This window comes from Cetorhinus maximus, chromosome 26, assembly GCF_964194155.1.
Source record: "Cetorhinus maximus chromosome 26, sCetMax3.hap1.1, whole genome shotgun sequence".
Classification (NCBI taxonomy): domain Eukaryota; kingdom Metazoa; phylum Chordata; class Chondrichthyes; order Lamniformes; family Cetorhinidae; genus Cetorhinus; species Cetorhinus maximus.
Genome location: NC_135904.1, coordinates 29,058,766 through 29,071,718, shown reverse-complemented (window position 1 = coordinate 29,071,718; position 12,953 = coordinate 29,058,766). Strand labels below are relative to the sequence as shown.

Sequence of the window (12,953 nt, the reverse complement as noted above, 5' to 3'; positions counted from 1 at the left end):
GCACGGAAAACCCCAGCCTTGGTCTTTTGTCGCAACACTAGACTGTTTGTTCCATAAAGCGGCTACACCAACTGGCTGTTGCTGTGAAATCTTTGCTGGACTCAAGGTTTGACTTTACCTACTTAACAAATTGCAATACTGGTGATGATGTAACCATTCCGTCAATTTTCGAGGGCCCTTTCCGATACATAATCCTCAAGGTCAGGCCAGTGGCTGGTCAACTATTCTCATAGCGCATTCGCCTTGGGCATCTTTTTTTGGGGCGGATTCCTTCTTGTTCAATTCTTGCACCGGTTTTCACGGACACTGCATTCCCTCACCGCAGCAGTTATTTGATGAGTTAGCAAATGTTATGACTTTTAGCTTGAAAACAGCTCTTGCATTTTATTCATGTTTCTGGAGGACCCGTTTCTGTTCGTCACTCACCACGTGCGGCTATTTCGTGACTTAACCTCCCAACACCGCCTGTACCACCTGCTCGATCCCACGAGCCGACTTACGGTATAAGGTAAGTAAAGCATGCATTTCTGGGGTGGAAAATTGAGGCTGACGAATGCAAGTATAACATTTCTTAGCTGGAAAGAGGGCTTGATCTATATGCTGAGTATGTGCAAAAGCACGATTTTTGATGCTGATAAAAATGGGGTGGTCTTATATGCTGTGTCGACTTATATGATGCAATCTATGGTATATTCCTCCTTAGTTAAGGAGGCCAGAACTGGACTCAGTAAAACGACAGCCTGTCGATATGCTAATCAGTGCGAAAAGTTAAACTCACAGGACCCTAATATACCTGAATATTTCAGCCTTGTTTTACCTTATATCAATTATGCTTATGTGGCTGTAAGTCCATGGAGAATTAACTTATCTACAAAAAGCAGTATATTGGCTGAAATCATGGTCCGCATCTTCCGGTCGGCGAGTGGGGGTGGGGTCTGCTCGCTGATATGTAAAATGATGTGGGGTGACATCGGGCGTGCGTCCCAACGTCACCCTGCGTCAGTTAGATTTTCCATTCGGCGGGTGCCAACCTGTCAAGGGCCTATTAAGGCCATTAAAAAACCAATTGGACTCATTAATGGACCTGCCCGTTCAACCTTAAGGTTGGCGGACAGGCCAGAAGCCCTGGCGGGCTTGTGAAAAAACATGAAACCTCATCCACGGGCGGGATGAGGTTTCATGAGTGAGTTAAAAAATGCAGAATATTTTACAATATAAGTTATGGACACGTCCCAACGCATGTGACAGGGTCAGTGTCACATGAGGGGACATGGCAGGGAAATTTTTTTCTAACCTTTATTCAGAGGTTTAAATCGGAGCCGATCTCCCTGAGGCAGCACTTTGCCTCAGGGGGGTCTGTGCGCTCTTTCACGCACATTGCCGAAAGGGCACACTCCTGGCTGAGGGAATCTCCCCCCTGCCCGCATAGGAAGCGTGAAGTGCTTCCTGGCGCACGTCACGCTGGGCGGGCATCAACTAGCCCGCCCATGTAAAATGGCAGCTCGCCCCCCCGATTGGGGGCGCCAATTGGAAGCCCGCCCGCTCCCGCCTGCTCCCGCTCCCACACTTCCTCCCCGATTGTGGGGGGGGTGGAAAATGTTGCCCCATTTTCTTTCTGAGACTGCACTGGATAATTGAACATCTTGGCAGATTTATTTTCCTTATCCAACGGTAAATCAACATTGACTGTACAGAATTACAGAGTGGTTACTGCACAGAAAGAGGCTCTTCGGCCCTCTGTAACTTTGCCAGCTCGCTGGAAGAGCCTCCCAACTGTGTCCCACCCCCTCTTCTCCCCTTGGCCCTGCAAAATTTTCTCTTCAGATAATGATCCAATTCCTTTCTGAAAACCACGATTGAATCTGCCTCCGCCACAATCTCAGGCAGCGCATTCCAGCCCCTAACCCCTCACTGCATGAAAATGTTTTTGCTCATGTCGCCTTTGATTCCTTTGTCAGTCACCTTAAATCGGCCTTCTCTGGTTTTCAATCCGTCCACCCAATGGGACAAGCTTCTCCCTATTACTCTGTCCAGACCCCTCATGATTCTGACCCCCCTCTATCAACTCTCCTCTCAACCTTCTTGAAACTCTTTCGAGTTATCAACAGTCACAGATTGCAACTCTTTCGAGTACAATCACAGTTCTTGGTTTCCAGGAGTGGGACATGAACCCACAACCCTCTGATTCAAAGGCGAGGGTGCTATGAACTGAGCCACAGCTGACACCTCCTCAACCTTCTTGAAGGAGAACAGCCCCAGCTTCTCCAATCTATCCAACTGAATGTCCAGTTGTATGTTAATATCTGGTGTGTGCCGACCCTGTGATAGAATGACCCCCGCATCAACAGCCAGCTGACCCTGAAAGCAGGAACTGTGGCCGTTGTTATTTAAGGGATTAAAATAACAGGAAACCTAAGCTCAAGAAAAGTGATGTTTGTCCGTGGCGATCTAGTATGTACAGTTGGTTGAATGTCTGTAATGATCACAGCTGTAGGATTACGGTGATTTAACGTGTGTGGTACACTAGCTGTACATGCAGGCTGGTACAAGGCATGATTGCTATGCTGGCTGGATTCGTCAAAGAAAATCATCTAATTTCAGGATGCAACCTGTGATGGGGATTTTTAATTCAATGTTTCAGTAAACCCTTAAACTCAATCAAGCCCCAAGGCCCAAAATGATCTTACCATGTGACTTTGAGTATACTCAGACGTTAAATAGATAGCTTTTGAAGATCTTCTTTCTTGACAGAATTCTGTAATGTCTGTGGAAAGCAGACATATTACTCACAGGCTGTGCATTGCGCCAATTAACCTCAAAAGATGATGATGTATTCTTGCCATCATTTCCATTTGGGCCATCATGCGTACACACACAGCTATTTGTCAGAGACGATCTGTTACCCAGCTTACTGCCTAGGCTCTCCTGTAGTTTGTTCCTCATTTTACCATTTTTGAGGCTATGATCAAGGCACTGTCCAGTTTCTATAAACAAAATGATAATAAACTGAAAGGCCCCAAGTGCAGTCCACTGCCCACCGAGTACTCCTTTCTCTGACACTTTCACATAAGTGGACCATTCCCTATCTGGGTTCTCAAATGTGGCAATATGCTAACCATCTTTTAAGTGAAAAAGTGAGAGAAGTGTTTTTAAGCTGTGGAACGTGACCTTTTCTGAACCAAGTGATCAACTATTTTGATGCCAAGCTGGACTCATTGCGCCAGTTTAGCCGTGTGGTGTTGATGGGTATGTGCCGTTTCCAACAAAGCAGAGGGTGAGTAGTGAACATTTGTTTTTCAGACCGGAGGGAGGTGGAGCGCCCCGGGGTAGATGTTAGGACCTCTGCTCTTTTTGATGCGTATTAATGACTTCACAGAAATGTTACAGCACAGATTGTTTCTTGGGCATATCAGACATAATTTCAAAGTTTGCAGATACCACAAAACCATTGAAGGGTTTCATAGATTGGTGAAATGACACGTTGGTGATGGAGGGAGTGAATGTTTAAGGTGTTGGATGGGGTGCCAATCGAACGGGCTGCTTTGTCCTGGTTGCTTCTTGAGTGTTGTGGGAACTGCCCTCGTCCAGACAAGTGGAGAGTATTCCATCACACTCCTGACTTATGCCTTATAGATGGTGGATGGGCTTTGGGGAGTCAGGAGGTGAGTTACTCACTGCAGATTTTCCATCCTCTGATCTGCTTTTATATCCACTATACTCATGTGGCTGGTCCAGTTAGGTTTCTGGTCAATGTTGACTGCCAGGTTGTCGATTGTGGCGAATTTAATGATGACAATGCCATTGCTCTTAACAGGAGGTGATTAGATTTGCTCTTATTGGAGACAGTCATTGCCTCACTCTTGTGTGGCACTAATATTACTTGCACTTATCAGTCCATGCCTGAATGTTGTCCAGATCTTGTTGCATGTGGGCACAGACTGCTTCATTAACAGAGGATGTCAAGCTTTGAAATAGCAAATGAATTACATTTGCATAGTCAGTCCAATTATCCCCTGCACTTTGACCTCACCTCACCAAAATGTCATGCTTAGAGTTGACTCCGTGCCATAGAGACTGCACAGAAGGAGGCAATTCAGCCTATTGATTCCATGCGGAAGGAGATAAACCATACAGTGTGTGTGTTAACTAAACAGTACAGATTTCTAAGCTGTGGCAGAGGCAACAAGTGAACTAAGAAAGAGAAGCTGGAAATCTGAAATCAAAGCAGGAAAAAGCTGCAAATCCCTAAAGGGGAAAGGGAGGCTGTGACAACCAGGGTGTGTAAACTTGATCAGAACAGGTTCTGATGGAAGGGCACACACCTGGAACATTACAGCTTGTCTATTCTGTTTATGAATTCTGAGTGATTGATTGTGTGTTTCCAGTGCTGAGCGTTGTTACAGAGCCAGCATCTTTCTGGAACACTGAACTTTGTGTCAGCTACTCGGAGGGTTTGGCAGGAAACCAGAGCTCCAAAGCAGGAGCAAAAGCAGTCTGCGATCTGGTTTCTGTCTGTTTAGGAAGATCTGAAATAGGAACAGGATTAGGCCAATCGGCCCATCGAGCCTGCTCCACCATTCGAACAGATCATGCTTGATCAACTGCCTCTACCACCATTTTTCCCATTATCCCCATATCCCTTGATGTCATGAGTATCCAGAGATCTATCGATCTCTGTCTTGAGCATACTCAGTGATTGAGCTTCCACAGCCCTCTGGGGTAAAGAATTCCAAAGATTCACCATTCTCTGAGTGAAGAAATTCCACCTCATCTCAGTCTTAAATGGCCTGCCCCTTAGTCCAAGACTATGGCCAGGATTTTACTTTGGTCGGGGGGGGGGCTCGGCGGGAGTGGGCAGCGTCGGTCACGAAGCTGACTGCCACCCTCGATTGGCTCCGCACCGCGATTTCACACGTGGATGGTGAGCAGTAGCGCTGAGCGTTAGCTGTGCGGGCGGGGTTAGGAGGGAGAGTCAGGTCCAGAGTTCTTTCGCGCGCAAAGCGGTTGTTAAGAAAATAAATAAATACATTAAAAATTTAATGTAACATGTCAACTCATGTGAACATGTCACGTGAGATGGGACGTGTTTTTATTTTTCAAAGAAAGCTTTAATTTAATTTGAATTAGCTTTAGGAAACCTGATCCCACTTGTGGATGAGGTTTCCTAAAAACCGTAAAGGCCCGCTTGGCCTTTTCGCCTGCCCGCTAACCGTTAGGTTGGACGGGCAGCGTCAATTTGAAATTAATTAGTTTGTTAATGGCCTTAATAGAACTTTCAATTATCGGCGGGTGCACAGCCGACTCTGGCGTGCGCCCGCCGAACATAAGATCACGAGACAGCGGATGACGCCAGGACACACGCCCGACGTCATCGCACGTCATATTACATTCCGGCATGTCGGGCGCGCGCCCGCATGCCAAATGTAAAATTCTGCCCTATGTCCCCTGGTTCTAGACTCACCAGCCAGGGGAAACATCCTATCTACATCTACCCTGTAACACTCTGTAAGAATTTTGTAAATCTCAATGAGATCATCTCTCATTTTTCAAAACTCTAGAGAATACAGGCTCAGTTTCCCCAATATCTCCTCATAAGACAATCCCACCATCCCAGGTGACCCTCTGTTGCACTTCCTCTATGCAAGCACATCCTTCCTTAGATAAGGAGACTAAAACTGTACGCACTTCTCCAGGTGCAGTCTCACCAAGGCTCTATACAATTGCTGCAAGACATCTTTATTCCTGTACTCAAATCTCCTTGTGATGAAGGCCAACATACTATTTGCCTCCCTAATTGCTTGCTGTACCTGCATGCTAGTTTTAAATAACTCTTAAACAAGGACATCCAGGTTCCTTTGAACATCAGCACATCACAACGTCTCACCATTTAAGTGTTATGATACGGCAGGTGGTATTTGCCAGGCTGACCAAATCCACAAGGGAAACTTGTCCACACTACCACAACGATTTTGCGATTTGTAATTAGTGCGAGAAGGCTTGTGCACTGAAGTCAAGAATAATGAGTCCACTACCCATCTTCCAAAGGTTTTTAACACAACTTTGGTTACTGGAACAGCAAACTTCTGCAGGGTGGCTCGAGGCTTTTTCCCAAATCTGCTTCACACAGCCACCTTTCAGATCTCATATGGCCACACCTCACACAGCCTTCCATCCTTTTTCGAACATATTTCTCCCTTTTTGATTGTAAATCCCATTGTTACAACGTGTCTTTAGAAGTTACTTTTCCCAGAATATATAAATCTTTCATGTCCTCATTATGCCCAGCACTTTTGGGAAAAATCAACGTAATAATCTTGCCTTATTTATCTTGCCAGTTGTAAACATTTCCCATGTCTCTTTGAAAATCACACACTTCTCCACTTATCTAAAAATGCAAATCTCATTCACATCGTATCTGCTGAGACTTCACCCTAGTTTTATTCGTCTCCATTTCAAATGTCTGTTTTATGCCTAGCTCATTTGATAATTTAAACCTTGCTGTCTAATTGTCTCTAATTTAAATCAGCCACACACACAGAACCATACACACACTCAAATCTACTTTAAAATATCCCACAATAAAATTATGAAAAATATGGTAGCTTCTTGACATAAGAAATACTCTGCCTTTCTGTTTTTTCTATCAAAGTGGATAACTTCACACTTATTCACATAATATTCCATCTGCCATGTTCTTGCCCATTCCCTTAGCCTGTCCCAATCCTCTTGCATTTTCCTCACAACTAACACTCCCACCTAGTTTTGTGTCATCAGCAAATTTGGAAATATTACATTTGGTCCCCACACCCAAATCATTTACATAGATTGTGAAAAACTGTAGCTCAAGCAATGACCCTTGCAGTACCTCACAAGTTACAGCCTGCCATCATAAGCCATTTATCCCTACTCTCTGTTTTCTGTCTGTTAACTAATTCTCAATCCATAGCAGTATATTAGCCCCAATCTCATGTGCTCTAATTTTGTTTAATAACTTCCTGTATGGGACCTTATCGAAAGATTTCTGAAAATCCAAATACATCACATCCGCTGATTCTTCTGTATCTATGCTACAAGTGCCATCCTCAAAAAACTCCAACAGGTTTGTCAAACGAGATTTCGTTTTCATAAATTCATGTCGACTCTGTCCAATCATATTATTTTCCAAGTGTCCAGTTATCACATCCTTTATAGTAGAATCTAACATTTTCCCTACTACTGGTCAAACAAACAGGTCTGCAGTTCTCAGTTTTCTCTCCCCCCCTCCCTTCTTCAATACTGAGGTTACAGTTGCTACTTTCCGATCTGCAGGAACATTTCCAGAATTGATAGAACTTTGAAAGATAACCACCAATGCATCCACTAGCTCTCACACCACTTCCTTCAACACTCTGGGTGCAGCTCATCTGGTCCAGGGAACTTATCAACCTACAATCCAATTAATTTTTTGAGTACTACCTTCTGATTAACACTAATTTCTTTCAGTTCCTCATTTCCACAAACCCCTTGGTTCCTTTGTATTTCTGGGAGATTTCCTGTAACTTCCTCCATGAAGGCAGACACAAAGTCATTGTTTAGTTTCTCCACCATTTCCCTATTCCCCATTATAAATTCTCCTGTCTCCACTTGTAATTGACCCACATTTGCCCTTGCTAATCTTTTCCTTTTCACATACAAAGAGAAACGTTTACAGTCCACCTTTATGTTAGCCGCTAGCTATTCTCTTTTCCCTTTCTTTATCAGTTTCTTGGTCATCCTTTGCTGGATTCTGAATTGCTCCTAATCCTCAGGCTTGCCACTTTTTCTGGCAACCTTATAAGCCACTTTCTTTGATCTAATATAATCTTTAACTTCTTTTCCATGGTTGATTTTTTAAAAATATTCGTTCATGGGATGTGGGTGTTGTTGGCTAGGCCAGCATCTGCCTAAATGCCCTTGAGAAGATGGTGGTGAGCTGCCTTCTTGAACCTTTCCTGTTGGGTTTTTGTGTCTTAGAGGAATGTATATTTGCTGTAGACCATGTAATATTTCTTTAAATACTAGCCATTGCCTGTCTACTGTCAAACCTTTTAGTGTATTTTCCCAATCCACCATAGCTAACATGCCCCTCATATCTTCATAACTTCCTTTGTTCAGATTTAGGACCCTAGTTTCAGAATGAACTACATCACTTTCAAACTTAATGTGAAACTCTATCATATTACAGTCACGATTTCCTAATGGCTCCTTTGCTACAAGGTTATTGATTAGCCCTTTGGCCTGGCATGGTGCAAAATAGAAACATTCACACACAGCACAGAAGGAGGCCATTCAGTTCATCTTTCCTGTGCCAGCTCTCCTATCCAATTAGCCCCACTTCCCTGCTCTTTCCACATATCTTGCAAAATGTTTCCTTTTCTAGTATTTATCCAGCTCCCTTCTAAAAGTTACAGTTGAATCTACTTGCACCATCTTTTCAGCCAACTTTCTCAATCAACACATCAGACAAAATTTCAACTCTAAACACTCTCTGATTAAAGCAAACCAGGTTCAGTTAACTTTGTGTTATTTGACAGAGCAAGCACCACACCTACTTTGGTGTCAGCATATTATGTAGAGCGTTTATAATCTACTATTGCTGCTACTTTCTGGACTAATACTGCTAAGGATTAGTAAGATTTTCTCATTATCCCAGGAAGCTGTCAGTTTAACTACTCCAGGTTTTTTTTTATGATGATATGGACTGACTCATTTCTTGGAACTGCTGATCACTTCACCAGAAATGTTTAGAAATGACATTGTGTCACAGAAGAGTTACAGAGCTTGAGATTCCAGTTTCCTTGCGTGCCTTGCGCTCAGCAGACTGTTCAGGTAATGTTACAATTCCCTTGCGCTTTTCTTAAATATACAGCAGACGAAGTAAACAGAGGGGAGCTTCTATAATCTCCTCGCAAGAGGAAGCATGTCACGGGAGAGACAGCCTACAGATCTCATAGAGGAAAACCAGATCATGGAATCACCGCTCGTGAGATCTCCTGGAGCCAAGCGTCTAAGATACCTGTCAGAGACAATAAGTCACTGATGGAATTGATCCTGCTCTATGGTAATGGAGGCTAGCTGTGCGAATGTTGATACCCATACAAGATAATATTTTCTTCAAATCTTTATTTCATGCTTTTGTGCTTATTTCTTCAGGCTAGTCAGAGAGTCAGAGAGAGAGAGAGTAAGTATTGTGTGAATGATATGAGCAGGAAATTACAGTGATAAGGTAGATTGCTTTAGTTTGAACTCCAGGAGAGATTTTTATTAGACGGTTTCACAAGTGCTGAGAAACAGATTAGTGTCAATGTTGTAGACAGAAGTTAAGCCATGAGAGAGTTGGACATGCGGATAGGAGATGTCTGTGGATAGTTTGCTGAGTAACTGGGCTGTGAATTACATGGATATTTGACTCAATTTACCTATTTTATTGAAAGAGTGAGTATGAGTATAATAGGGCGTGCAGTGTGACGCATTGAGTGCAGTATAATGCAGTTTGCGCAGGATAATGTGCTGTGTGCAGCTTAATGCAGTGAGTGCTGCATGCCACGTGTGCAGCATACTGTGTGTGCGCAGCACAATGCGGTGTACGCAGCACAGTGCAGTTTGTGCAGTAACATGCATTGTGTGCGGTACCTTTGTCTTCTTAGGCACTCCCTCGGGCTCAAGGGTGATTTGCTTCCACTCCGGTTCGATGGATTCTGAGATGTCTGATATGTTCAATGCGCGATCTGCAGACTCTGCCTCATGCAGGGTAGGTGGTGCCTGAATGCCTGGGCAGATGAATTGAATTCACCTCTGCACGTTCCTGATGAAGCCTCTCGATGTGTTTGGTGCTCGCCTGAATGAACCTTCTCCATTTTGGTCGGTCACAAGCCGGGGATTCCCATAAGTCAGTGGGGATGATTGACCTCTTCGGGGATACTTTGAGGACATCCCTAAAGCATTGCCGCTGTCCTCCTGAGAGTCTCCTTCTATAACTAAGTTCCAAATAGAGCTGTCGCTTCACACACCTGGTGTCAGGTATACAAACCACGTGTCCCACACAGCAGAATTGGCTTTTAGTGATGAGTACCTTGATGCTGGACAAGCTGGCTTTGGGGAGGACGCTGCTGTTGGATCTGATTTCTTACTACCAGATTTGGAGGATCTTGCAAAGGCACCGCTGGTGGTACTTCCCCAGTGCTTTAAGGTACCTGCTGCAGGTTGTCCAAGTCTCTGAAGTGTATTGAAGCACGGGGTCACTGCTGCCAAGCAGACCATGACATTGGTCTTGGTTTTGAGAGCCTGATGCTCAAATACTCTTTTCCTCAATCGATCGAAGGATGAGCTGGCATATTGGAGACTATGATGAGTTTTGTCATCCATGCCTGACTTCATCGAGAGAGGAAACTCCCAAAGTGTGGAAATCATCCAACATTTTCAGCATAATGCAGTTAATGCAGTGAATACCGCATAATACAGTGTGTGCAGCATAATGCAGTGCATACAACCTAGCGCACTGAGTGTTCCATGTTGTGGCATTTGCAGTATAATGTAGTTTGGACAGCTTAATGTTGTGTTTATATAAAAGTGAATAATCATATATGTGTGCATGTATGTGTTGCCTTGTGATTATGTGCATTAACAATAATACAGATGACTGGCCATTCAAGCCTTTTAGAATACCAATAAGTGTCATTTCTTGTTGATTTTAGCGCAGTGGTTAGTACATTTGTACTAAATCCCTGCATGTACTATTTTGGCAATCAATTTGCTAATCAGTTTAAAAATGAATAGCACACGGAGTATATTAAACCAAGAGAAAAAATGTAAATTAAGCAACCAAAAGCCAATTTAATCTAGCTAATTATTATAATGAAAAATTCTAATTAACTATGGACCCTAATGTTGAAATATTGTTTTGGGAAATGATATTTAAGAACTATTGAAGTCAGGATAATCGTAGATGGGAATGTCATTCAGCAACCAGAAAGACTTTACAGTCTCACAGTTACAGATCCCTTTTCTTTTAGTTTTTGCCAGGATGTAGGCATCATTGGCTAGGCCAGCATTTGTTGCCAATCACTAATTTCCCATGAGAAGGCGGTGGTGAGCTGCCTTCTTGAGCTGCTGCAGTCCATGCGGTGTAGGTACACCCACAGTGCTGTTAGGGTGGGAGGTGCAGGATTTTGACCCAGCGACAGTGAAGGAACGTAGATATAGTCCCAAGTCAGGATGGTGTGTGGCTTGGAGGAGAGCTTGCCGGTGGTGGCGTTCCCATGTGTCTGCTGCCTTTATTCTTCTAGGTGGTAGAGATCGCAGGTTTGGAGGGTGCTGTTGAAGAAGCCGTGGTGAGTTGCTGCTGTGCATCTTGTGGTTGGCACACACTGCTGTCACTATCCGTCAGTGGTGGAGGAATGTTTAAGGTGGTGGATGGGATCAAGTAGGCTGCTTTGTCCTGGATGGTGTCAAGTTGGCATTTGTTTGGCAAGAGCGTTACTTACCACTTACCAGCCCAAACCTGACTGTTGTCCACATTTTGCTGCGTATGGATACAGACTGGTTTTTGTCTCTACATCCATTCCACGTGTTTATCATCTTTACTTCTTAAAATCTTTATTTGTTTTGAAACTGACTCCTATTTACCAGGTAACTTGATTTTATCCCAACTTGCAAGATTTCGGTAGTTTTCTTGGGTGTCAGTGATGTTCAAATCCCCAATTTGTCAGAAGTGCAGTTTACTGGTGTTAAAATCAGAGGATTTCAGACTGAACTTCACTTACTGAAATCCCCACATGTTGTTGAACTAATGTGTATGAGACCCACCTTTCAAAAAACCTCCGCAAGGACTGTATGTTCCCGGGCCTCCGACTGTCAAAAGATTATGTACCAAAGGAAGAAACCAGTTTGAACTAATGGATCCCTCAGTCAGTGAGCTAAAAGGAGCAATTAGACTGCAGTTGTCTTGCACAGACCTGTCGATCAGGCCCCCAACAATTGGGAGCTGTGCGCAGTATTTGCAGCCAAGCGACACTGCGCTGGAGTTGCATACTATTTATGCAGCTGCTGGATACACTGGAAATGCGGATTACACCTCCCCCCACCTCGGTGATCTTCACTACAAATATTGCCCCATCTGCTGTCGGAGCCTCAGTGAATTTGGAGAAACGCATGAGCTGTATAATGCTCAGTGTGATTGAACTGTCAGTTTTTACCTGGTTTATCTTGTGTACGAGTCAGGGGGTTAGGCACTGTTCTCTACAGCCACGACCAGGAGCTCTGAAGGTGGTAAAAACAAAAAACTGCGGATGCTGGAAATCCAAAACAAAAACAGAAATACCCGGAAAAACTCAGCAGGTCTAGCAGCATCGGTGGAGAAGAGCAAAGTTGACGTTTCGAGTCCTCATGACCCTTCAAGGGTCATGAGGACTCGAAACGTCAACTTTGCTCTTGAAGGGTCATGAGGACTCGAAACGTCAACTTTGCTCTTGAAGGGTCATGATTACTCGAAATGTCAACTTTGCTCTTCTCCGCCGATGCTGCCAGACCTGCTGAGTTTTTCCAGGTATTTCTGTTATTGCTCTGAAGGTGGTGTTGCCTACCCGGTGCCAGGGTTAAGGATATCTCCTTGCGGCTGGAGAGGAACTTGGAGTGGGAGGGGGAGGATCCAGTTGTTGTGGTCCACATAGGAACCAATGACGTAGGTAGAACCAGGAATAATGCTCTGCTAAGAGAATTTGAGGGGTTAGGGACCAAATTAAAATGCAGAACATCAAACAATCTCTGGATTGTTACCTGTGCCACTTGTCAATTGGCATAGAGTCAAGCAGATCAGAGAATTAATTGTGAGGCAAGTCCAACTGAGGCATTCAAGAGGGCATTGGATAATTGTTTCTATTCAAACAATGTGCAAGGGTACGGGGAAAAGGCAGGAGAATGGCACTAAGTCATAATGC

At 44.0% G+C, this 12,953-nt stretch overlaps 1 protein-coding gene across 9 annotated transcripts in view; it reads left to right on the top strand.

The window, feature by feature from the left end:
• The window catches only part of sema4ba (sema domain, immunoglobulin domain (Ig), transmembrane domain (TM) and short cytoplasmic domain, (semaphorin) 4Ba), a 382,578-nt gene that overhangs the window by 250,267 nt on the left and 119,358 nt on the right, over positions 1-12,953 (top strand). The window contains exon 1 of one of the 9 annotated variants that reach the window (XM_078530420.1): positions 8,752-8,847. The exons of 6 other annotated variants lie outside the window; for them this stretch is intronic. The gene's annotated coding sequence lies outside the window, so the exon portion shown is untranslated. Of the gene's footprint in view, positions 1-8,751; positions 8,848-8,901; positions 9,080-12,953 lie in introns of those variants that run through there. 2 more of the 9 variants (XM_078530419.1, XM_078530418.1) reach the window with 2 other exon arrangements.